Raw genomic sequence first — 23,625 nt, forward strand, 5'->3', positions numbered from 1 at the left:
TATCTGAGTGGCATCCAATTTTTACGGATCCTTTGCCATTATTTACCTTGGAAACTGTATTTGATCATGTACATTTTTTAAAGTTGATGTATGAAAACGGATTTCACACAGATGTCACACTGTCACACAGACATTACAAAAGGATACACAGATGGTACGTGGATGAAAATCAGATGAAATCGTCAAATTTTTCTGGATAAAACTTGGATGATTTTTCATACGTTCATATGCAGTTGGCCTTATCTTATGGATAATCATATTTCCAAATATTTATTCAATTATTTTTGGTGTTCTGGAGGTTTAGAAATACCACAGTTTTCCCTCAGAATAGCTTTTTTGATCTCCCAAAGGTTTAGCCATTATACAGACTTCAGAAATTAGTTTGCTTTCAGAAAAAAATGTTAACTTTCTATGTCAGAGTCGGGTGAATGAGGTTTGTATACAATAAGGTTGGCATGGTCAGTAACCTCCATTGCTCCTCTCTATTAGCATATAGTTTTGCACGCTACCATCACAAAGCAGGTTATATGCTTGACTGCTTTATTAAACTCATTCAGTTGTTTTGATGGCATAGATAGTAAAGATTGACAAAACGCAATTATTAATTATTATATAAATTTCTGATGGAAACATTATTTTAAACATTCTGTTATGAAACCTCCTAAAGTTTTTTGGAACGTTATTCAAGTACTGTAATATTTATTCTCTGATGGATATAACCAGGGGCATGCTCATCAACATCTGTTAAATTATCCAATTATCCTTAGTCAGAGAGTTATTGGTGATATAGGACTGCAATGGCATCTACTACATTACTGGCCTGCTCCTCTGTGCGCTAAATCAGAAATCTCACTTCATTCAAGTACTGAAGTGAGATTTCTGGTGTTGGGTAAATCACAGCTCAGCATGAGTTAGACATGCCCCTGTCCTGCTCCAGCTCCGCCCATTTCAGCTGAGCTGGGAGGAACTGGTGTGAAGATACTAAAAGGCGCAAAATATAGGCACAACTCTGAGTTGCGCCTAAATTTTGTGACTTTTCAAAGCATTTGCACTAGAATCTGGCATGAAAGCTTTGATTAACCAGGCCCGTAATCCACAGATTTATTTATTTATTCCTTACTGAATGACAACAAAAGGTATATTGGAATTACATACTATTATTGTTTTTTATGTCTATGTTTATTACAGTATGGCATTGTTGAAATTTGTGAAACATGAAATACATGCTAATTGTTGTGTAACATGTTAGGGCATGTTAAGTTAGGCTATGGGTTGAACTAAATGGACTTAAAGTCTCCCTACAACCCTAATAACTATGTAACTATGTAACTATGTAATTATGTAACATTAATATTAAAGTTTGTTAAATCATTTTATTTAATAAGGGGCTGGGAGCATGATTTTGAGGCATATCTCTTGAGTACATTTCTTTGCCAATTTTCTTAAACATGAGCTTAAGATCCCATTTGGCAGAAATCCAACTAATCTACTTAGTTTGCGAATTGTGAACTGTTGCACATTAAGATGGGATTATTTTACGATTACAGGTGAACAATTCCCTTATAGTATTGATCACAGTCTGACACAAGAGCCGTGTCATTACTGTGCTGGTAGGAGGAAAAGATTAGTATACATAGTGACCAAAATTAGGATATCTTCAAAAGTCCCACAATTGTCAATCACCTCACACAGCATTGGCCATCAGCCTACTGTCGCTATCACTTGAGCCCAATTTGTCAAATGTTTTCTAGAATGGTGTCAGTTGTTCGAGCTGGGTTTATAGCTTTGGACATTACACATAAAGTTGTGTGAAAAAGTGTTTGCCCCCTTTCTGATTTCCAATTCTTTTGCATCTTTGTCACACATAAATGTTTCAGATCACCAAATTTAAATATTAGACAAAGATAACACAAGTAAACACAAAATGCAGTTTTTAAATGAAGGTCTTTATTATTAAGGGAAAAAGAAATCCAAACCTATAGCGCCCTGTGTGAAAAAGTGATTGCACCCTAAACCTAATAACTGGTTGGGCCACCCGTAGCAGCAACAACAACTGCAATCAAGTGTTTGTGATAACTGGAAATTAGTATTTTATAATGCTCTGGAGGAATATTGGCTCACTCATCTTTGCAAAATTGCTGTAATTTAGCCACATTGGAGGGTTCTTAAGCATGAACCGCCTTTTTAAGGTCATGCCACAGCATCTTAATTGGATTAAAGTCAAGATTTTGACTAGGCCACTCCAAAGCCTTAATTTTGTTTTTCTTAAGCCTTTCAGAGGTGGACTTGCTGGTGTGTTTTGGATCATTGTCCTGTTGCATAACGCAAGTGCGCTTCAGCTTGAGGTCGGGCCGAGCCTCGGTGCCAATCACAGCATGCGATTGTTCTTGCATGCCAATTTGGCATGAGAAAATAATTGCAGATGTGAGCTGCCCCATAAAGTAACACTGGGCCGAGTGCTATGCGATGTTTTATTGTATAGCACTCAGCCGTATTGTACGGTAGTGTGACTCCAGCCTTATGGTGGAGTCATGACTTAGGAATGTATGACTAACTGTCCATCTATACATAACCATCTGAATCCCCTTTCTCCCAATTAACTGTAAATAAAACACCACACTGCATGACATTGGATATAAAGGCCACAGCAGCCCCATTTCTTAACCCCTTAGTGACAGAGCCAATTTGGTACTTAATGACCAGGCCAATTTTTACAATTCTGACCACTGTCACTTTATGAGGTTATAACTCTGGAATGCTTTAACGGATCCCACTGATTCTGAGATTGTTTTTTCGTGACATACTGTACTTCATATTAGTAGTAACATTTCTTCGCTATTACTTGCGATTATTTATGAAAAAAATGGAAATATGGCGAAAATTTTTAACATTTTGCAATTTTCAAACTTTGTATTTTTATGCCCTTAAATCAGAGAGATATGTCACACAAAATAGTTAATAAATAACATTTCCCACATGTCTAATTTACATCAGCACAATTTTGGAAACCAATTTTTTTTTTTGTTAGGGAGTTATAAGGGTTAAAAGTTGACCAGCAATTTCTCATTTTAACAACACCATTTTTTTTAGGGACCACATCACATTTGAAGTCATTTTGAGGGGTCTATATTTTAGAAAATAACCAAGTGTGACACTATTCTAAAAACTGCACCCCTCAAGGTGCTCAAAACCAGATTCAAGAAGTTTATTAACCCTTTACGTGCTTCACAGGAACTGAAACAATGTGGAAGGAAAAAATGAACATTTAACTTTTTTTGCAAACATTTTAATTCAGAACCATATTTTTTTATTTTCACAAGTGTAAAAACAGACATTTATCCATACATTTTGTTGTGCAATTTCTCCTGAATATGCCGATACCCCATATGTGGGGATAAACCACTGTTTGGGCGCACCGCAGAGCTTGGAAGAGAAGGAGCGCCGTTTGACTTTTTCAATGCAGAATTGGCTGGAATTGAGATCGGATGCCATGTCATGTTTAGAGAGCCCCTGATGTGCCTAAACAGTGGAAACGCTCCACAAGTGACACCATTTTGGAAACTAGACCCCTTAAGGAACTTAACTAGATGTGTGGTGAGCACTTTAAACCCCCAAGTGCTTCACAGAAGTTTATAAAGTAGAGCCGTGAAAATAAAAAAATAAAAAATAGCATTCGTTTATACAAAAATGATCTTTTCACCCACAAATTCTTATTTTCACAAGGGTAACAGGAGAAATTAGACCACAAAAGTTGTTGTGCAATTTCTCCTGAGTACGTCGATACCCCATATGTGGGGGTAAACCACTGTTTGGGCGCACCGCAGAGCTTGGAAGAGAAGGAGTGCCGTTTTACTTTTTCAATGTAGAATTGGCTGGAATTGAGATCGGACACCATGTCGCGTTTGGAGAGCCCCTGATGTGCCTAAACAGTGGAAACCTTCCACAAATGACACCATTTTGGAAACTATACCCCTTAAGGAACTTATGTGTGGTGAGCACTTTAAACCTCCAGTTTGTCCTGAGTACGCTGATACCCCATATGTGGGGGGTGCACTGTTTGGGTACCCATCAGGGCTCGGAAGGGAAGGAGCGCCGCTTGGAATGCAGACTTTGATGGGATGGTCTGCGGGTGTCATGTTGCATTTGCAGAGCTCCTGATGTACCTAAACAGTAGAAACCCCCCACAATTGACCCCATTTTAGAAACTAGACCCCCCAAAGAGCTTATCTAGATATGTGGTGAGCACAATGAACCCCCAACTGCTTCACAAAAGTTTATAATGTAGAGCCATGAAAATAAAAAAAAATCATATTTTTTCCACAAAAATGATCTTCTCACCACCAAATTTTTACTTTCACAAGGGTAACAGGAGAAATTGGACCCCAAAATTTATTGTGCAATTTATGACGAGTAGGCTCATACCCCATATGTGGGGGATAAACCACTGTTTGGGCGCATGGCAGAGCTCGGAAGGGAAGGAGCGCTGTTTTGGAATGCAGACTTTGATAGAATGGTCTGCGGGCATTATGTTACGTTTGCAGAGCCCCTGATGTACCTAAACAGTAGAAACCCCCACACAAGTGACCCCATTTTGGAAACTAGACCCCCCAAGGAACTTATCTAGATGTGTTGTGAGAACTTTGAATGCCCAAGTGCTTCACAGAAGGTTATAATGCAGAGTCGTGAAAATATAAAAAAAATATTTTTTCCACCCAAAAAATTTTTTAGCCCCCAAGTTTTTATTTTCACAAGGGTCACAGGAGAAATTGGACCCCAAAAGTTGTCCAATTTATCCCGAGTACACTGATGCCCCATATGTGGGGGTAAACCACTGTTTGGGTGCACGGCAGAGCTCAGAAGGGAGGGAGCACCATTTGACTTTTTGAGCGCAAAATTGGCTGTGGCGTTTAGAGACCCCCTGATGTACCTAAACAGTGGAAACCCCCCAATTCTAACTCCAACCCAAGCCCCAACACACCCCTAACCCTAATCCCAACCCGATCCATAATCCCAAAGCTAACCATAATCCTAATCAAAACCCTAAACCGAACACACCCCTAATCCTAATCTCAACCCTAACCTCAAAACCTATCCCTAATCCCAACCCTAGCCTTAACCCTAATCCCAAACCTAACCCTAATCCCAAATGTAACCCTAATGCCAACCCTAATCCAAACCCTAATCCCAACTCTAACCCTAACTTTAGCCCCAACCCTAGCCCTAACCCTAACTTTAGCCCTAAACCTAGCCCCAACCCTAACCCTAACTTTAGCCACAACCCTAACCCTAGCCCTAACCCTAGCTCTAACCCTAATCCTAGCTCTAACCCTAACCCAAGCCCTATCCCTAGCCCTAACCCTAAGGCTATGTGCACACGTTGCGGATTTTGCTGCGGATCCGCAGCGTTTCCGCAGCTGCGGGTCCGCAGCAGTTTCCCATGAGTTTACAGTACAATGTAAACCTATGGGAAACATAAAACGCTGTGCCCATGCTGCGGAAAAAAACAAGCGGAAATGCAGCGGTTTACATTCCGCAGCTTGTCAATTCTTTCTGCGGATTCTGCAGCGGTTTTACACCTGCTCCATAATAGAAAACCGCAGGTGTAAAACCGCAGGGGAATCCACACAAAAAACGCGGTATATCCGCAATAAATCCGCAGGAAAAATGCAGCATTTTGGCCCTGTGGATTTATCAAATCCGCTGCGGAAAAATCCGCAGAGAACCATTCTACGTGTGCACATATCCTAACCCTACCCCTAACCCTACCCCTAACCCTAACCCTATCCCTAATTGGAAAATAGAAATTCATATATTTTTTTAATTTTATTATTTTTTCCTTACTAAGGGGGTGATAAAGGGGGGGTTATTTACTATTTTTTTTTATTTTGATCACTGTGATAGGATCTCACAGTGACCAAAATAAAACAAGTGGAAGAATCTTCCTCTGCCGGCCGGCAGATCATGGCGGGCACACTACGCATGCGCCCGCCATTTTCTTACCGGAGCAAGAAGCCGGCGGCCAGCAGAAAAAGCAGGAGGACCCAGGGACACCGGTAAGTATAACAGGGTCCCCAAATCCCTCTATTTCTCTGTCCTCTGATGTGCGATCACATCAGAGGATAGAGAATGACATCGCTTTTTTTTTTTTTTGCGGTCGCCGGTAAACAGTTAATTACCGGCGATCGCAAAACAGGGGTCGGTAAAAACCGACCCCGATCATGTTCTTTGGGGTCTCGGCTACCCCCGGCAGCCAAGACCCCAAAGATCTTCCGGGTGCCTGGCGGCGGGCGCACTGCCATTTTTTCCCCGGAAAAAGATGGCGGCGCCCATCGAGAGCCACGAGGAGCACCGGGGGAGATAGGTGAGTATTGGGGGGCTATCGGGGGCGATCGGGGACCCCATTTCTCTGTCCTCCAATGTGCGATCACATCGGAGGACAGAGAAATTAAATGGCAAACCGGCGATCGCAACTTCACCGGCGGGACCCCTCTCCTCTACCTCCCCCCTGCATTGGTAAGCCCACTCCTTACATATGCTGTCGCGGTATGGACTATTTATTATTGTCAGCTTAGTACAGCGCATTCGTTTGGATTACCGGGCATAGTAGTGACACTTTGGCTTGCCTTGCTACTATTATCCTGCACATGGAGTCTCTGTTTTCTCCCTCTGTGTAGTTATGTTTCAGTACCAGGGTGGTAGAGGGGTGGTATTCCCCTTTTTGTGATTAAATTGGAATACATGTATTTACTGTATTACTGATGTCCGTTTTTAATGTTTGTATCAATAAAGATTATGTTTGTAGACATCTTTAGTATATGCTCCTTGTACTCCTTTTTTGTAACCAATTTATTTAAATGGACCCCATTCGACCGCAAAAATTCCCGTCCCGATGGTGCACCACAACCCCCCCATGCAAAGCAATAAAACGGGAAACCTCCCTATTCACTTTGCTCCGAGCTTTATTTATCTGCTTGACCGATCTGGCATGTTTCCATGCCAACCGCACAATGATGTCCGACCACACTAAAACTAAAGCTGGGTAGGATGCCAAAAGCCTCAGACAGTCAAACTTGATGTCACGGATCAAGTCCCTAGATGATCTGGAGCCCAAGTCATTCCCCCCCCCCCCACATGCAAACCGAGTATATCTTGGGGCCTATCGAAAGTAGTATGAAAATGAAATTCGGGCAGTACCCGGCTCCATAACAAACCCCTGACAACGATCCAGCGCACCAAAGCCATCTCCTTGGTATGCCCAATTGACACCCCGCTGGTCTTGCATTGGCCCAAATAGTACCCCAGTACACGTACGAGTGGCCTAACACCCAGATCAACCAAGGGGGTTCTGAAACATAAAACACAAAGATGGAATGTACCAAAAAAATCCTATACCAGCTATTAATGCAACCAAACTACTTGAAAAAATAGGTTGGGGGGAAAGGAAGGACCTATAACATATGGGGCCGGACGTAAGACCGATACCTTGCAGACTACCAGCAACGAATCTTTTTCACCTCTTTAACCCCCAAACCCCACCGAGCAGCCTCAGTGGCCACCCCAATCCAAAATGAATGAGAATCAAACTCTAAACCATTGAAACCACAATGAGCCAGTCCCCACCTAAAAATGGTAATAAACTGGTACACCGATAAAGCAGAGCCATCCTGATGTACCAAAAAGAAACCCGATGCAGGGCCACTCACCCTCAGGAACAAAGAAAACCATCTCACCGGGCATTCAAACAAAATGACCACTCCCCACAATTCAACCAAAAAAACCCTACCAGCTGTATCAGTCTTTGATCGCCTGAGATAGCACTGTACAGCCTCCTCTGGGCACACTATATCCTGTAATAACAGCCCACCATGACATTTAACATTCTTGCTCATCAGCTTACTGACCCTAAACGCACCAAAGAATGCCAAATCAAAGGCTGCCCCAAACAGCCAGCATTCATATTCCGAACTACACACAACACCAAGGCAACGTAACAGCTGACCCAGTATTTTAAACAATACTGGGCGCCTCCAATCCCTTACTGGAGAACTACTCTGAAACATTTTCATCTCCTGACAAACCAAAAAATTCTTAGTAAAATTCCTCCAACCCAGAAGTTTAAAGAAAAACGCCAAACCTGCTAACCTACCTGCTACTACTGAAAAAGACAAGCCCTCCTGAAATGCTTTGCCAATCATAAACAACAATAAATATGGAAGGTCAGATTCCGTCACATGCTCACCAACCGACTCCTCAAGCTCTCGCCAAACATGCCACGCAGAAAGATACCGGGACCATGTATGAGGGTTAACTGAATGCCTCACCAGATTCAACACTGAACGGACACTATCTCCCACAACTGCCAGGGCCAATCGGTCTCCAAATGCTCCGCATCTGGCGCAAGTTCTCAAAAACGATCATACTGGAAGCGACACAATGCATCAGCTATTGAATTTTGAACACCCGGTACATGCTCAGCACAAAACCAAACATTAAAGACCAAACACCTGAGCATTAGATGGCGCAACAGAGACAAAACCGGGAAAGAATCAGCCGACAAGTTATTAATACAGTGCACGACACTCAGATTGTCACAAAAGAAATGCACTTTCTTGTTCCTCAGCTCAGTACCCCAAACCTCTAAAGCTACTACAATAGGAAACATTTCCAGCAGCGCCAAGTTCCTTGTCAGACCTGCTGCTTTCCATGATTCCAGCCACTCTCCCACACATCATTTCCTGCCAAAATAAGCCCAGAAACCACACGAAACAGGCGCATTCGTGAACAAAATGAGATCCACATTAGACACAACTCAATCCAGTCATATCATCCTGCCATTATAAGATTGAAGAAAATCCGCCCAAACAGACAAGTCTGCCTTGTGCTCTGAATTCAATCTTACAAAATGCAACGGATATGTAATGTTTTCCATCGCCTGAGCTAAACGACGTGAAAAATCTCGTCCCACGGGCAAAATTCTGCATGCAAAATTTAGCTTTCCCAAAAGAGATTGCAATTGGCACAGGCGCATTTTTTTTGCCCACAAAGCCTCCTGCACACAAGACTTCAAGTCTAACAACATGTCCTCTGGCAAGCGGCATTCCATCTTAACTGAATCCAATTCAATTCCTAGAAATTTCAAAACCATTGAGGGACCCTCCGTCTTCTCTGGGGCCAATGGAAAACCAAAATGAGAAGCTACCTGTTAAACCGTCCAAAGCAGCAAAGAACAAAGAGCGGACCCAGCCAGCCCAATACACAAAAAATCATCCAAATAGTGCAAAACTGAATCCAAGTCAGATTCCTTCCTGACTACGCGTTCAACAAAACAACTAAACTTTTCAAAATAGGAACACGAAATCGAACAACCCATCGGTAAACAACAATCCACATAATACTGACAGTCCCCAAAACAACTGAGTAAATTAAAACTCTCAGGGTGCACCAGAAGCAAGAAGCAAAAGTGGACTCAATGTCCGTTTTTGCCATCAGAGATCCTTTTCCCAACCTTCGCACCCATTCCACGGCATTATCAAAAGACACATACGATATCAACACCAAACTCTGATCAATACCATCATTAACAGAACTGCCCTGAGGGTAAGACAAGTGATGGATTAAGCGATTCATGTACATGTACTGCTGTGTTCTTTTTTATCTAGATAGATAGATAGATCTAGAGATATACTGTATGAATAGATAGATCTATGTACTGAATCTATCTATAGATATATCTATGGATAGATATATCTAGGGATAGATGTAGATAGATATATGGATAGTTAGGCTACTTTTTACAGCAAATTTTTGAAAAAACGGATCCGTTCCAAATAGTGAAAAACTGATGCAACTAATCCCTTTTTTTTTAGTGAGAGAGAGAACGGAAAATGTGAATTTTTTGAATGCGAAAATGCATGAAAAACTGGATTCGGAGGCCGGATTCATCATTTCATATCTCAGTTTCATAAGTTTTTCGCCAGATTAGTCGCTGTGTGTTTTTTTGCCGGACAGAAAAACGGTTCCTCTGTAAGTTTTCTCCTTCCGCTGGAAACAGCTTTTTTGACGGATCCGGTAAAAAACGGATGAAACGTGTGGCCATCAGGCGCAATCCGGTGCTAATACAACTCTATGAGAAAAAAACGGATCCGGCGGAAAAAAAACGGATCCGTTTTTTCAAAACTCGCAGGATTGTGCCTGACGGCAAAAACCTGATGTGTGAAAGAAGCCAGACAGTTATATGGATAGATGTATTCATGTCTTTATAGATATAACTACTGTATCTATCTATAAATATATCTATAGATAGATATATCCATAGTTATATCTATAGAAATCCATCTATATATAGATTTATCCATAGATATATCCACAGATATATAATAGCAAGGCCAATGTTGATTAATGAACGTGTTTAATTAAAAAAAAAAACAGAAAAAAAAATGGCGTGGGCTCCCGCACAATTTTCTGCGCTAGAGGAGGAAAGCCAATGGCCGGGGGCCAATATTTGTAGCGTGGGAAGGGGGTAACACCCATGGCCCCTTCCCAGGCTATGAATATCAGCCCGCAGCTGTCTGCGTAGCCTTTACTAGATATTAAGCCCCTCTCTTCTCACTCCCCTGTAGCAGTGGGATATGGGGTAATAAGGGGTTAATGTCACCTTGCTAATGTAAGGTGACATTAAGCCCGATTAATAATGGAGAGGCGTCAATAAAACGCCTATCCATTACTAATCCTATAGTAGTGAAAGAGTTAAAAAAAAAGACAGCCAGAAAAAAGTATTTTAATATTCTTAATTTCACCATACTTACCATACTCGATCACCTGCAATAAATTAAAAATAATAAACCAACCGTATACTCACTTTCCGCCGTAGTCCAATTTATAACGAATGTCCCACAATGATCTCCGCTATAGAACAGTGACATCGGGTGATGTCACCGCTCTATAGGCCTCCGATGACACACTGACAGGAGACAATGGCTCCTGCAGTGCATCACTGAAGAGGTTACCTGAGTTCATTGGTCTCACTTTATGGCAAAACTGCGTGGGGATTTTCCCACACAGCAGTGCCACAAGTGAGAGTAGGGACTATTTCTCACAGAGGCGGAGGGATACAGTGTGGAAGGATACCTTCCATCATTGTATTGTCGGAGCCCCTGGAGAGCGGTCGCATCAGCTGATGTGGCTGCTCTCCACGGGAGATGGTTGTGGGACACTTGTATTAATTGGATTTCTGTGGATCAGGGAGTATATTGTTTGTTTATTATTTAAAAAATAAGTACAGGTGAGCAAGGGCTTTGGGGATCAAGGTGTTGGTGAGTATGCACTCTATGTTGTATGTACTGTATGTGTTGTGTTTGGTGTATCCAAACATTTGGTCTGCACTGTATATGTACTGTATGTCTATATATATGTATGTACTGTATGTTGTATGTTGTATGTACTGTTGTATGTTGTATGTACTGTTGTACGTTGTATGTTGTATGTACTGTAGTATGTTGTATGTACTGTTGTATGTTGTATGTACTGTATGTCATATGTTGTATGTACTGTTGTATGTTGTATGTACTGTTGTATGTCATATGTTGTATGTACTGTTGTATGTTGTATGTATTGTATGTCATATGTTGTATGCAGGGCCGTATTTAGAGTTTCTGCTGCCCTAGGCACTTTTAGTGCTGCCTCCCCCTTTGGTGAGTATGACACTATTGACGCTATCGGCAGTGACTTTGGCAAGAAACGCTGATGTGAAAGTCGCCTTTTGCAGCAGATCGGGCAGTTTTTCTGCATCTGCCGTGTAACGGATCACTTACGGCAACACTGCGTTCGGCCTCATTCATTCCCTATGGGATTTGCGGCACTTGCCATGATCTGGCAAATGCGGTACCATACCTCCCAACTTTTGAAGAAGGGAAGGAGGTATAAAGTTTGTGGCGCGCATAGTGTGCCGCGGCAAATTTTAGGCCACGCCTCTGACCACACCCATTTCACAACTAGTCACACCCATATCCACGTCCCAACCACAGCCATTTAGCACTGCTGATCACACTGTTTTATATACAATAATTATAAACAAAAAAAATGGCCACAGTGCTCCACACTGTATAATGGCCCCACATGATGCTCAATACTGTATAATGGCCACACATGATGCTCAATACTGTATAACGGCCACCACACATGATGCTCCATACTGTATAATGGCCACATACAGTTCTCCATACTGTATAATGGCCACACATGATGCTCAATAATGTACACTCACCGGCCACTTTATTAGGTACACCATGCTAGTAACGGGTTGGACCCCTTTTGCCTTCAGAACTGCCTCAATTCTTCGTGGCATAGATTCAACAAGGTGCTGGAAGCATTCCTCAGAGATTTTGGTCCATATTGACATGATGGCATCACACAGTTGCCGCAGATTTGTCGGCTGCACATCCCAAAGATGCTCCATACAAGGCAGGATGGATCCATGCTTTCATGTTGTTTACGCAAAATTCTGACCCTACCATCCGAATGTCGCAGCAGAAATCGAGACTCATCAGACCAAGCAACGTTTTTCCAATCTTCTACTGTCCAATTTCGATGAGCTTGTACAAATTGTAGCCTCAGTTTCCTGTTCTTAGCTGAAAGGAGTGGTACCCGGTGTGGTCTTCTGCTGCTGTAGCCCATCTGCCTCAAAGTTCGACGCACTGTGCGTTCAGAGATGCTCTTAGGCCTACCTTGGTTGTAACGGGTGGCGATTTGAGTCACTGTTGCCTTTCTATCAGCTCGAACCAGTCTGCCCATTCTCCTCTGACCTCTGGCATCAACAAGGCATTTCCGCCCACAGAACTGCCGCTCACTGGATTTTTTTTCTTTTTCGGACCATTCTCTGTAAACCCTAGAGATGGTTGTGCGTGAAAATCCCAGTAGATCAGCAGTTTCTGAAATACTCAGACCAGCCCTTCTGGCACCAACAACCATGCCACGTTCAAAGGCACTCAAATCACCTTTCTTCCCCATACTGATGCTCGGTTTGAACTGCAGGAGATTGTCTTGACCATGTCTACATGCCTAAATGCACTGAGTTGCCGCCATGTGATTGGCTGATTAGAAATTAAGTGTTAACAAGAAGTTGGACAGGTGTACCTAATAAAGTGGCCAGTGAGTGTATAATGGCCACACATGATGCTCCATAGTGTATAATGGCCACACATGATGCTCCATAATGTATAATGGCCACACAGTGCTCCATAGTGTATAATGGCCACACATAGTGCTCCATACTGTATAATGGCCACACATAGTGCTCCATACTGTACAATGGCCACTGTTATGATCCGGTGACTTTGGAGCCGCATGAACTTTCTCTGGAGTAGGTGGAAACTGTACTGAACGCAAAACCTGAACTAACACCGCAACTAGAAGTAGCCGTGGGGTGTGCCTAACAAACCCTAGACACCTCGACACAGCCGGAGGACTAAATACCCCTATAGATGGAAATAGGAATACTACCTTGCCTCAGAGCAGAACCCCAAAGGATAGGCAGCCCCCCACGAATATTGACTGTGAGTAGGAGAGGAAAGACACACGCAGGCAGAAAACAGGATTCAGCAAAAGAGGCCACTCTAGCTAAATAGGGAAAGATAGGACAGAATACTAAGCGGTCAGTATTAAAAACCCTTCCAAAAATATCCACAGCAGATAATACAAAAAGTTCCACAATCTAACTAAAGACATGGAATGTATATCTGCCACTCCAGAGAATCCAGCAAGACTGAGAAAATACTGACACAATCTAAGCTGGACAAAAAAACACTGAATAGCACAGAATTATTAAGCACACAGCATGTGTGCCACAGAAACAAAACCAGACACTTATCTTTGCTGATTTGGCAGAAGGCAGAAGGAACCAAACCAGGACCAAAACCTCCCAACAAGCATGGACAACTGGCAAGGACTAATGAATCCTGCTCGCCTAAATACCCCTGTCAGAACTGCAATCAGCAGATACACCTGACCAGGACTGCAACTCAGGGACAACTGCATTACCACCTACAACCACCGGAGGGAGCCCAAAAGCAGAATTCACAACAGTACCCCCCTTGAGGAGGGGTCACCGAACCCTCACCAGAGCCCCCAGGCCGATCAGGACGAGCCAGATGAAAAGCATGAACCAAATCAGCAGCATGGACATCAGAGGCAAAAACCCAAGAATTATCCTCCTGGCCATAACCCTTCCATTTGACAAGATACTGAAGCCTCCGCCTCGAAAAACGAGAATCCAAAATCTTCTCAACCACATACTCCAACTCCCCATCAACCAACACAGGGGCCGGAGGATCAACAGAGGGAACAACGGGTACCACATATTTCCGCAATAAAGATCTATGGAAGACATTATGGATAGCAAAAGAGGCCGGAAGCGCCAATTGAAAAGACACCGGATTAATAGTCCCAGAAATCCTATAAGGACCAATAAACCGAGGCTTTAACTTAGGAGAAGAAACCTTCATAGGAACATGACGGGAAGACAACCAGACCAGATTCCCAGGGCCGTATTTGCCACTAGGCACTTGAGGGCACGTGCCTAGGGCGGGGACAGGCGGGGGGGGCGGCACCTGAGCAAGTTTTTTTTTTTTTTTTTTTTTTTATACCAGTCCTGTGCGACGCGTCCCTTCCTGAACACAGGGGGCGGCAGAGCGGCAGCCAGAACACGTGGTGCTGGTGCCGACTCTCCCTACTCCCCCTGCTGAGACACAGTGACCCCCTGCTCACAGTCTGGTGCCCGGCCGGAATGTGAGTGACTGCTGAGGTGGAGGGGCGGCGCCCTGTGTCCCGACCCTGGGTCCTGTCCTGGACTCACATTGCCTGCCTGGAGGAATCGCAGTAGAGCAGTACATACACAGTGAGTAGTGTACTGTCTCTGCAATGATCAGCCTCCTTGCTCCTGCCCGCGCGCTGCCTGCTGCACGGCTGTCTGTGACTCACCTCACGGTCCTCACCCCTTCCCTCACATTCCTCAGCCTCATCTCTGCCTGTAGTGCCTGAGGCTGGAGGAGCCGTGCAAACACAACAGCCCTTAAATGTTTAATGTCTTTGATCTTTGTTCCGGGCAGACGGACCCAGAGAGTGAGTGGTGGGGGTGGGGTATAATACAGCCCCACTCACTCTATCTGGGTCCTGGGAGCAAACATTGCCAGTGCTGGTGTGCAGAGCTGTGTGTGTGTGTGTCTGTGTGTCTGTGTGTCTGTGCGTGCAAAGCTGTATGTGTGTGGGGCTGTATGTGCGTGTGTGCTGGCAGCGGAGCTGTATGTGTATATGCGCGGAGTTGTATGTATGTGTGTGTGTGCGGACCTCTGTGTGTGCGGACCTCTGTGTGTGCGGAGCGGAGCTGTATGTGTGTGTCTGTGTGGTGCTGTGTGCATGGGCAGTGGAGCTGTATGTGTGTGTGCGCGGAGTTGTATGTATGTGTGCGTCCGTGTGTGTGCGGACCTCTGTGTGTGCGGAGCTGTATGTGTGTCTGTGTGGTGCTGTATGTGCGGGCAGCGGAGCTGTATGGGCATGTGTGCACGGGCAGCGGAGCTGTATGTGTGTGTGCGCACGGAGTTGTATGTATGTGTGTGTCTGTGTGTGTGCGGAGCTGTATGTGTGTGTCTGTGGTGCTGTATGTGTGTGTGGCGCTCTGTGTGTGCGGAGCTGAATGCATGTGTGTGTCTGTGTGGTGCTGTGTGTGTGCGGAGCTCTGTGTGTGTGTGCGGAGCTGAATGTATGTGTGTGTCTGTGTGGTGCTGTATGTGTTTGTGTGTGCGGAGCTATATCTGTGTGGGGCTGTATGTGTTTGTGTGTGTGCGGGCAGCGGAGCTGTGTGTATGTGTGCGGAGCTGTATGTATGTGTGTGTGTGCAGTGCTGTATGTGTGTGTGTGCGGAGCTGTATGTGTGTGGGTCTGTATGTGTGTGTGTGTGCGGGCAGCGGAGCTGTATGTGTGTGTGTGCGCGGGCAGCGGAGCTGTATGTGTGTGTCTGTGGTGCTGTGTGTGTGTGGGGCTGTATGTGTGTGTGTGCGGGCAGCGGAGCTATATGTGTGTTTGTGTGCGGAGCTGTGTGTTTGTGTGCGGAGCTGTGTGTTTGTGTGCGGAGCTGTGTGTTTGTGTGCGGAGCTGTGTGTGTTTGTGTGTGGAGCTGTATGCATGTGTGTGTCTGTGGTGCTGTATGTGTGTGCACAGCTGTATGTGTGTTTGTGCAGAGCTGTGTGTGTGGCGCTGTATGCTTGTGGAGCTGTATGTGTGTGTGTGTGGCGCTGTATGTGTGTGGAGCTGTATGTGTGTGCGGAGCTGTCAGTGGCAGTGTGTCGCCCCATCCCGGACCAAAGATATAATGTTAAAAATCGCGCGCATCGGGACAGCTTCGGTGGACGCCGGAGGGTGAGTATATAACTATTTTTTATTTTAATTATTTTTTTTAACAGGGATATGGTGCCCATACTGCTATATATTACGTGGGCTCTGTTATATTCTACGTGGGCTGTGTTAAATACTGCATGGGCTGTGTTATATACTACGTGGGCTGTGTTATATACTGCCTGGCTGTGTTATATACTACGTGGGCTGTGTTAAATACTGCCTGGCTGTGTTATATACTACGTGGGCTGTGTTATACACTGCGTGGGCTGTGTTATATACTGGGTGGGCTGTGTTATATACTGCGTGGGCTGTGTTATATACTGCGTGCGCTGTGTTATATACTGCGTGCGCTGTGTTATATACTGCGTGCGCTGTGTTATATACTGCGTGGGCTGTGTTATATACTGTGTGGGCTGTGTTATATACTGCGTGGGCTGTGTTATATACTGCGTGCGCTGTGTTATATACTGCGTGCGCTGTGTTATATACTGCGTTGGCTGTGTTATATACTGCGTGGGCTGTGTTATATACTGCGTGGGCTGTGTTATATACTGCGTGGGCTGTGCTATATACTGCGTGGGCTGTGTTAAATACTACGTGGGCTGTGCTATATACTGCATGGGCTGTGCTATATACTGCGTGGGCTGTGCTATATACTGCATGGGCTGTGCTATATACTGCGTGGGCTGTGCTATATACTGCGTGGGCTGTGCTATATATTACGTGGGCTGTGTTATATAATGCGTGGGCTGTGCTATATACTGCGTGGGCTGTGTTATATACTGCGTGGGCTGTGTTATATACTGCGTGGGCTGTACTATATATTACGTGGGCTGTGTTATATAATGCGTGCGCTCTGCTATATACTACGTGGCTGCTATATACTACGTGGCTCCTATATACTATGTGGCTGTTATATACTACATAATACAGCACTGAGGGGGTATAGAGCTGGAGTAACAGATCTACTCCCTTATTTGCATATGTATGCAAACCGATTTCAGATGAGTGGACTGAGCATGTAAAAATATTGCTGGAATTGTCTTTGAAAGAGCTACATGGGCATATACATAGATTTGGACCCCTTACTGATTCCATATGGGACTTGCGAACATGTGCAGCACTTGCGATTTTACACTTACGATGAGACAAAAAAACACTGCTAGCAGCGTTTTTTTTCTGTTGCTTCAAGTACCGCATTTACCGGATCACGGCAAAACTGCAAGTGCAGCACATGTCTGCAAGTCCCACAGGGAATGAGAGACCGAACGCAGTGTTGCAGTAAGTGATGCGTTACGTGGCAGATGCAGAAAAACTGCCGGATCTGCCACAAATGGTAAAAATCACTGATGTGAAAGTAGCCCAAGTCACTGCCGACAGTGCATTAGGCTACGTTCACATTTGCGTCGTGCGGCACAGTGTCGGCGACGCAACGCACTACGCATGCATAATGCATGCACAACGCAGCGTTTTGTGACGCATGTGTTCATTTTTTGCATGATTTTTGGCGCAGAAAAAACTGCATCATGCAGCGTCCTCTGCGCCCTGACAGTTGCGCCAAAATGACGCATGCATCACAAAACGCAAGACAACACATGTCCATGCGCCCCCCATGTTAAATATAGGGGCGCATGACACATATGTCGCCGCGGCTGCGCCCGATGCTGCGCCGAACAACGCTAATGTGAACGTAGCCTGAGTCATACTCACCAGTGGGGGAGGCAGCACGAAAAGTGCCTAGGGCAGCAGAAACTCTAAATACGGCCCTGCAGATTCCCAACCTGAAGCCGGGAACCAACACACCGACGACGGTTAGCAAAACGTTGAGCCTCCTCCTGAGACAACACCAAATTGTCCACCACATGAGCCCAAATCTGCTGCAACCTGTCAACCACCGAATCCACACCAGGACAGTCAGAAGGCTCAACCTGCCCAGAAGAAAAACGAGGATGAAAACCAAAATTACAAAAAAAAGGCGAAACCAAAGTAGCCGAACTAGCCCGATTATTATGGGCAAACTCGGCCAATGGCAAAAAGGCCACCCAATCATCCTGATCAGCAGACACAAAGCATCTCAAATAAGTCTCCAAGGTCTGATTAGTTCGCTCGGTTTGGCCATTTGTCTGAGGATGAAATGCAGAGGAAAAAGATAAATCAATGCCCAGCCTAGCACAAAAGGCCCGCCAAAACCTGGAAACAAACTGGGAACCTCTGTCAGACACAATATTCTCCGGAATACCATGCAAACGAACCACATGCTGAAAAAAACAACGAAACTAAATCTGAAGAGGAAGGCAATTTAGGCAAAGGCACCAAATGAACCATCTTAGAAAACCGGTCACAAACAACCCAGATAACCAACATCCTCTGGGAAACCGGAAGATCAGAAATAAAATCCATAGAAATATGCGTCCAGGGCCTCTCAGGGACCGGCAATGGCAAAAGCAACCCACTAGCACGGGAACAACAAGGCTTGGCCCGCGCACAAGTCCCACAGGACTGCACAAAAGAACGCACATCACGTGATAAAGAAGGCCACCAAAAGGACCTACCAACCAAGTCTCTGGTACCAAAAATACCAGGATGACCAGCCAACACAGAACAGTGAACCTCAGAAATCACTCTACTAGTCCATCTGTCAGGAACAAACAATTTCCCCACTGGACAACGATCAGGTCTGTCAGCCTGAAATTCCTGAAGAACCCGTCGTAAATCAGGGGAAATAGCAGAAGGAACCACCCCTTCTTTCAGAATGCCGACCGGTTCAAGGACCTCAGGAGAATCAGGCAAAAAACTCCTAGAAAGGGCATCAGCCTTAATATTCTTGGAACCCGGAAGATACAAGACCACAAAATCAAAATGGGAAAAAAACAAGGACCATCGAGCCTGTCTAGGATTCAGCCGCTTGGCAGACTCGAGGTAAATCAAATTCTTACGATCGGTCAAGACCACAATACGGTGCTTAGCTCCCTCAAGCCAATGTCGCCACTCCTCAAATGCCCACTTCATAGCCAACAACTCCCGATTGCCGACATCATAATTGCGTTCAGCAGGCGAAAATTTACGGGAAAAGAATGCACACGGTTTCATCAAGGAACCAACATCATCCCTCTGGGACAAAACGGCCCCTGCGCCAATCTCAGAAGCGTCAATCTCAACCTGAAATGGAAGAGAAACATCCGGTTGGCACAACACTGGAGCAGAAGTAAATCGACGTTTAAGCTCCTGAAAGGCAGAGACAGCCACAGAGGACCAATTCGCCACATCAGCGCCTTTCTTCATCAAATCGGTCAAGGGTTTAACCAAGCTGGAAAAGTTAACAATGAAACGGCGATAAAAATTAGCAAAACCCAAAAATTTCTGAAGGCTCTTTACGGATGTGGGTTGAATCCAATCATGAATGGCCTGAACCTTAACCGGATCCATCTCAATAGATGAAGAAAAAATAAAACCCAAAAAAGAAACCTTCTGCACCCCAAAGAGACACTTAGACCCCTTCACAAACAAAGCATTGTCACGAAGGATCTGAAATACCATCCTGACCTGTTCCACATGAGACTCCCAATCATCAGAAAAAATCAAAATATCGTCCAAATATACAATCAAGAATTTATCAATATAAGTCCGGAAGATATCATGCATGAAAGATTGAAAAACAGATGGAGCATTAGTGAGCCCGAACGACATCACAAGGTATTCAAAATGGCCTTCGGGCGTATTGAATGCAGTTTTCCATTCATCACCCTGCTTAATACGAACAAGATTATACGCCCTCCGAAGGTCAATCTTCGTAAACCAACTAGCCCCCTTAATCCTAGCAAACAAATCGGAAAGCAAAGGTAAAGGGTATTGAAACTTGACCGTGATCTTATTCAGGAGGCGATAATCAATACAGGGTGTCAAGGAGCCATCCTTTTTAGCAACAAAGAAAAATCCCGCTCCCATCGGTGAAGAAGATGGCCGAATATGCCCTTTCTCCAAAGACTCCTTAACATAACTCCGCATAGCGGTATGTTCAGGCACAGACAGGTTGAAGAGTCGGCCCTTAGGAAACTTACAGCCTGGAATCAAATCAATAGCACAATCACAGTCCCTGTGCGGTGGAAGAGAACTGGACTTGGGCTCATTGAATACATCCTGAAAATCAGACAAAAACTCTGGAATTTCGGAAGAGGAAGAAGAGGAGATAGACATTAAAGGAACATCATTATGAACCCCCTGACAACCCCAACTAATCACAGACATAGACTTCCAATCCAATACAGGATTATGTACCTGCAACCACGGAAAACCCAACACGATAGCATCATGTAAATTATGCAATACCAGAAATCGACAATCTTCCTGATGGGCTGGCGCCATGCGCATGGTCACCTGTGTCCAAAACTGGGGCTTATTTTTAGCCAAAGGTGTAGCATCAATGCCCCTTAAAGGAATAAGGTTCTGCAAAGGCTGCAAGGGGAAACCACAATGCCTGGCAAACTCAAGGTCCATTAAGTTCAAAGCGGCGCCTGAATCCACAAACGCCAAGACAGAAAATTATGACAATGAGCAGATCAAGGACACCGATAACAGAAATTTAGGTTGTACAGTACTGATGGTAAATGAACTAGCGATCCTCTTTGTCCGCTTAGGGCAGACTGAAATGACATGAGAAGCGTCGCCACAATAATAACACAACCTATTCTGACATCTGAGTCCTTGTCGTTCTGTCCTAGACAGAATCCTATCACACTGCATTGGCTCAGGACTCTGCTCTGAGGACAACGCCACAGCTTGCACAGTTCTGCGCTCCCGCAAGCGCCGATCAATCTGAATGGCCAAAGACATAGAATCACTCAGACCGACAGGCGTGGGAAACCCCACCATAACATCTTTAACGGATTCAGAAAGACCCTTTCTGAAAATTGCAGCCAAAGCATCATCATTCCATTTAGTCAACACAGACCATTTTCTACATTTCTGACAATGAAATTCTGCCGCGTCTTGGCCCTGAGATAGGGCCAACAAGGTCTTCTCCGCTTGATCCACAGAATTCGGTTCATCATATAATAATATAATAGTGCTAAAGCCTGAAAAAAGGAATCTACATTAAGCAAAGCCGGATTCCCAGATTCCAGGGAAACTGCCCAATCCTGTGGGTCACCACGCAGCAGGGAAATGACGATTTTAACCTGCTGAATAGAATCCCCAGAGGATCGAGGTCTCAAAGCAAAAAACAGTTTACAGTTGTTTTTAAAACTCAAAAATTTGGACCTGTCACCAAAAAACAAATCAGGAGTAGGAATCTTCGGCTCTAAAACAGGAGTCTGAACAATATAATCAGAAATTCCCTGTACCCTAGCAGCAAGCTGGTCTACACGAGAAGCTAATTTCTGAACATCCATGCTAACACAAGACTCCTTAGCCACCCAGAGAAAAAGAGGGAAGAAAAGGCAAGGCAAACTGCAGAAAAAAAAATTACTCAACACCTTTCTTCCCTTCTTCTGAGATGCATTTAACTCATAGTTGGCCAGTTGTACTGTTATGATCCGGTGACTTTGGAGCCGCATGAACTTTCTCTGGAGTAGGTGGAAACTGTACTGATCGCAAAACCTGAACTAACACCGCAACTAGAAGTAGCCGTGGGGTGTGCCTAACATACCCTAGACACCTCGACACAGCCGGAGGACTAAATACCCCTATAGATGGAAATAGGAATACTACCTTGCCTCAGAGCAGAACCCCAAAGGATAGGCAGCCCCCCACGAATATTGACTGTGAGTAGGAGAGGAAAGACACACGCAGGCAGAAAACAGGATTCAGCAAAAGAGGCCACTCTAGCTAAATAGGGAAAGATAGGACAGAATACTAAGCGGTCAGTATTAAAAACCCTTCCAAAAATATCCACAGCAGATAATACAAAAAGTTCCACAATCTAACTAAAGACATGGAATGTATATCTGCCACTCCAGAGAATCCAACAAGACTGAGAAAATACTGACACAATCTAAGCTGGACAAAAAAACACTGAATAGCACAGAATTATTAAGCACACAGCATGTGTGCCACAGAGACAAAACCAGACACTTATCTTTGCTGATTTGGCAGAAGGCAGAAGGAACCAAACCAGGACCAAAACCTCCCAACAACCATGGACAACTGGCAAGGACTAATGAATCCTGCACGCCTAAATACCCCAGTCAGAACTGCAATCAGCAGATACACCTGACCAGGACTGCAACTCAGGGACAACTGCATTACCACCTACAACCACCGGAGGGAGCCCAAAAGCAGAATTCACAACAGGCCACACACAGTTCTCCATACAGTATAATGATCACATGATGCGCCATACTGTATAATGGCCACAAATGATGCGCCATACTGTATAACGGCCACACATGATGCGCCATACTGTATAACGGCCACACATGATGCTCCATACTGTATAATGGCCATTGGCCACACATGATGCTCCATACTGTATAATGGCCACACATGATGCTCCATACTGTATAATGGCGAGTCAGGGGCGGGCTGGGCCAGGTAGCAAAGGGGCATGTGCCCCCCGGGCCGGTCACCAAGCAGCTGATTCGGGCTGCTGGTGGCCGGCGCTGTGTTCTCTATGTCCTGACAGCTGCCTCACAGTGGAGCAGACACGCCCCCTGCCCCCTGTGTGTGCGGCCGGCTGCTGAGGAAGAGGGAACACTGCTGCATGTAACTGCTGGAGATCTGCATGTGGACGGCTCAGACATCAGTGAGTACCTTCAGCTCTGTGTGTGGAGAGGAGATGGACGCTGCTGCTCACCTCCCGATTAGTCCAGGGCCGGTCCCTGTATAGTATTAGCGGCCGCTCTGCTGATGCTCACAGATTTATTGCAGGAGTCTGAACTTTCACCCTGTCAGTGCCAGGTCATCGGCTCCAGGGTCACCAGACTGCAGGAAAGTTCAGTCTCCTGCAATAAATCTCCCTATACCGAGAGTGAGCAGAGACTGTCTACAGAATCCAGCACTGGAGTGATCAAGCCTGAACCTGGTGACTGGACATCACATGCTATACACATGGCCCTGTATATATACAGTGCATGTATGTCCTGGGCCAGGTGAAGGATTGATCCATCCAGTGTATATAACATTGCATATCTGTGCCTATGGTATACCCCTATCGGGCGTAACTACAGAGGTTGCAGCGCGGCCCGGAGTGCTAAGGGGCCCCTAAGCACACTGAGCTACAAAATGGGCCGCCGGCCCCTTAAA

At 44.9% G+C, this 23,625-nt stretch overlaps 1 protein-coding gene across 2 annotated transcripts in view; it reads right to left on the reverse strand.

Moving 5' to 3' along the window:
• Window positions 1–23,625, reverse strand: part of PLPPR3 (phospholipid phosphatase related 3) — a 479,615-nt gene that overhangs the window by 141,152 nt on the left and 314,838 nt on the right. The gene's annotated exons all lie outside the window — the stretch shown is intronic.

This window comes from Ranitomeya variabilis, chromosome 1 (genome assembly GCF_051348905.1).
Source record: "Ranitomeya variabilis isolate aRanVar5 chromosome 1, aRanVar5.hap1, whole genome shotgun sequence".
Lineage (NCBI taxonomy): Eukaryota > Metazoa > Chordata > Amphibia > Anura > Dendrobatidae > Ranitomeya > Ranitomeya variabilis.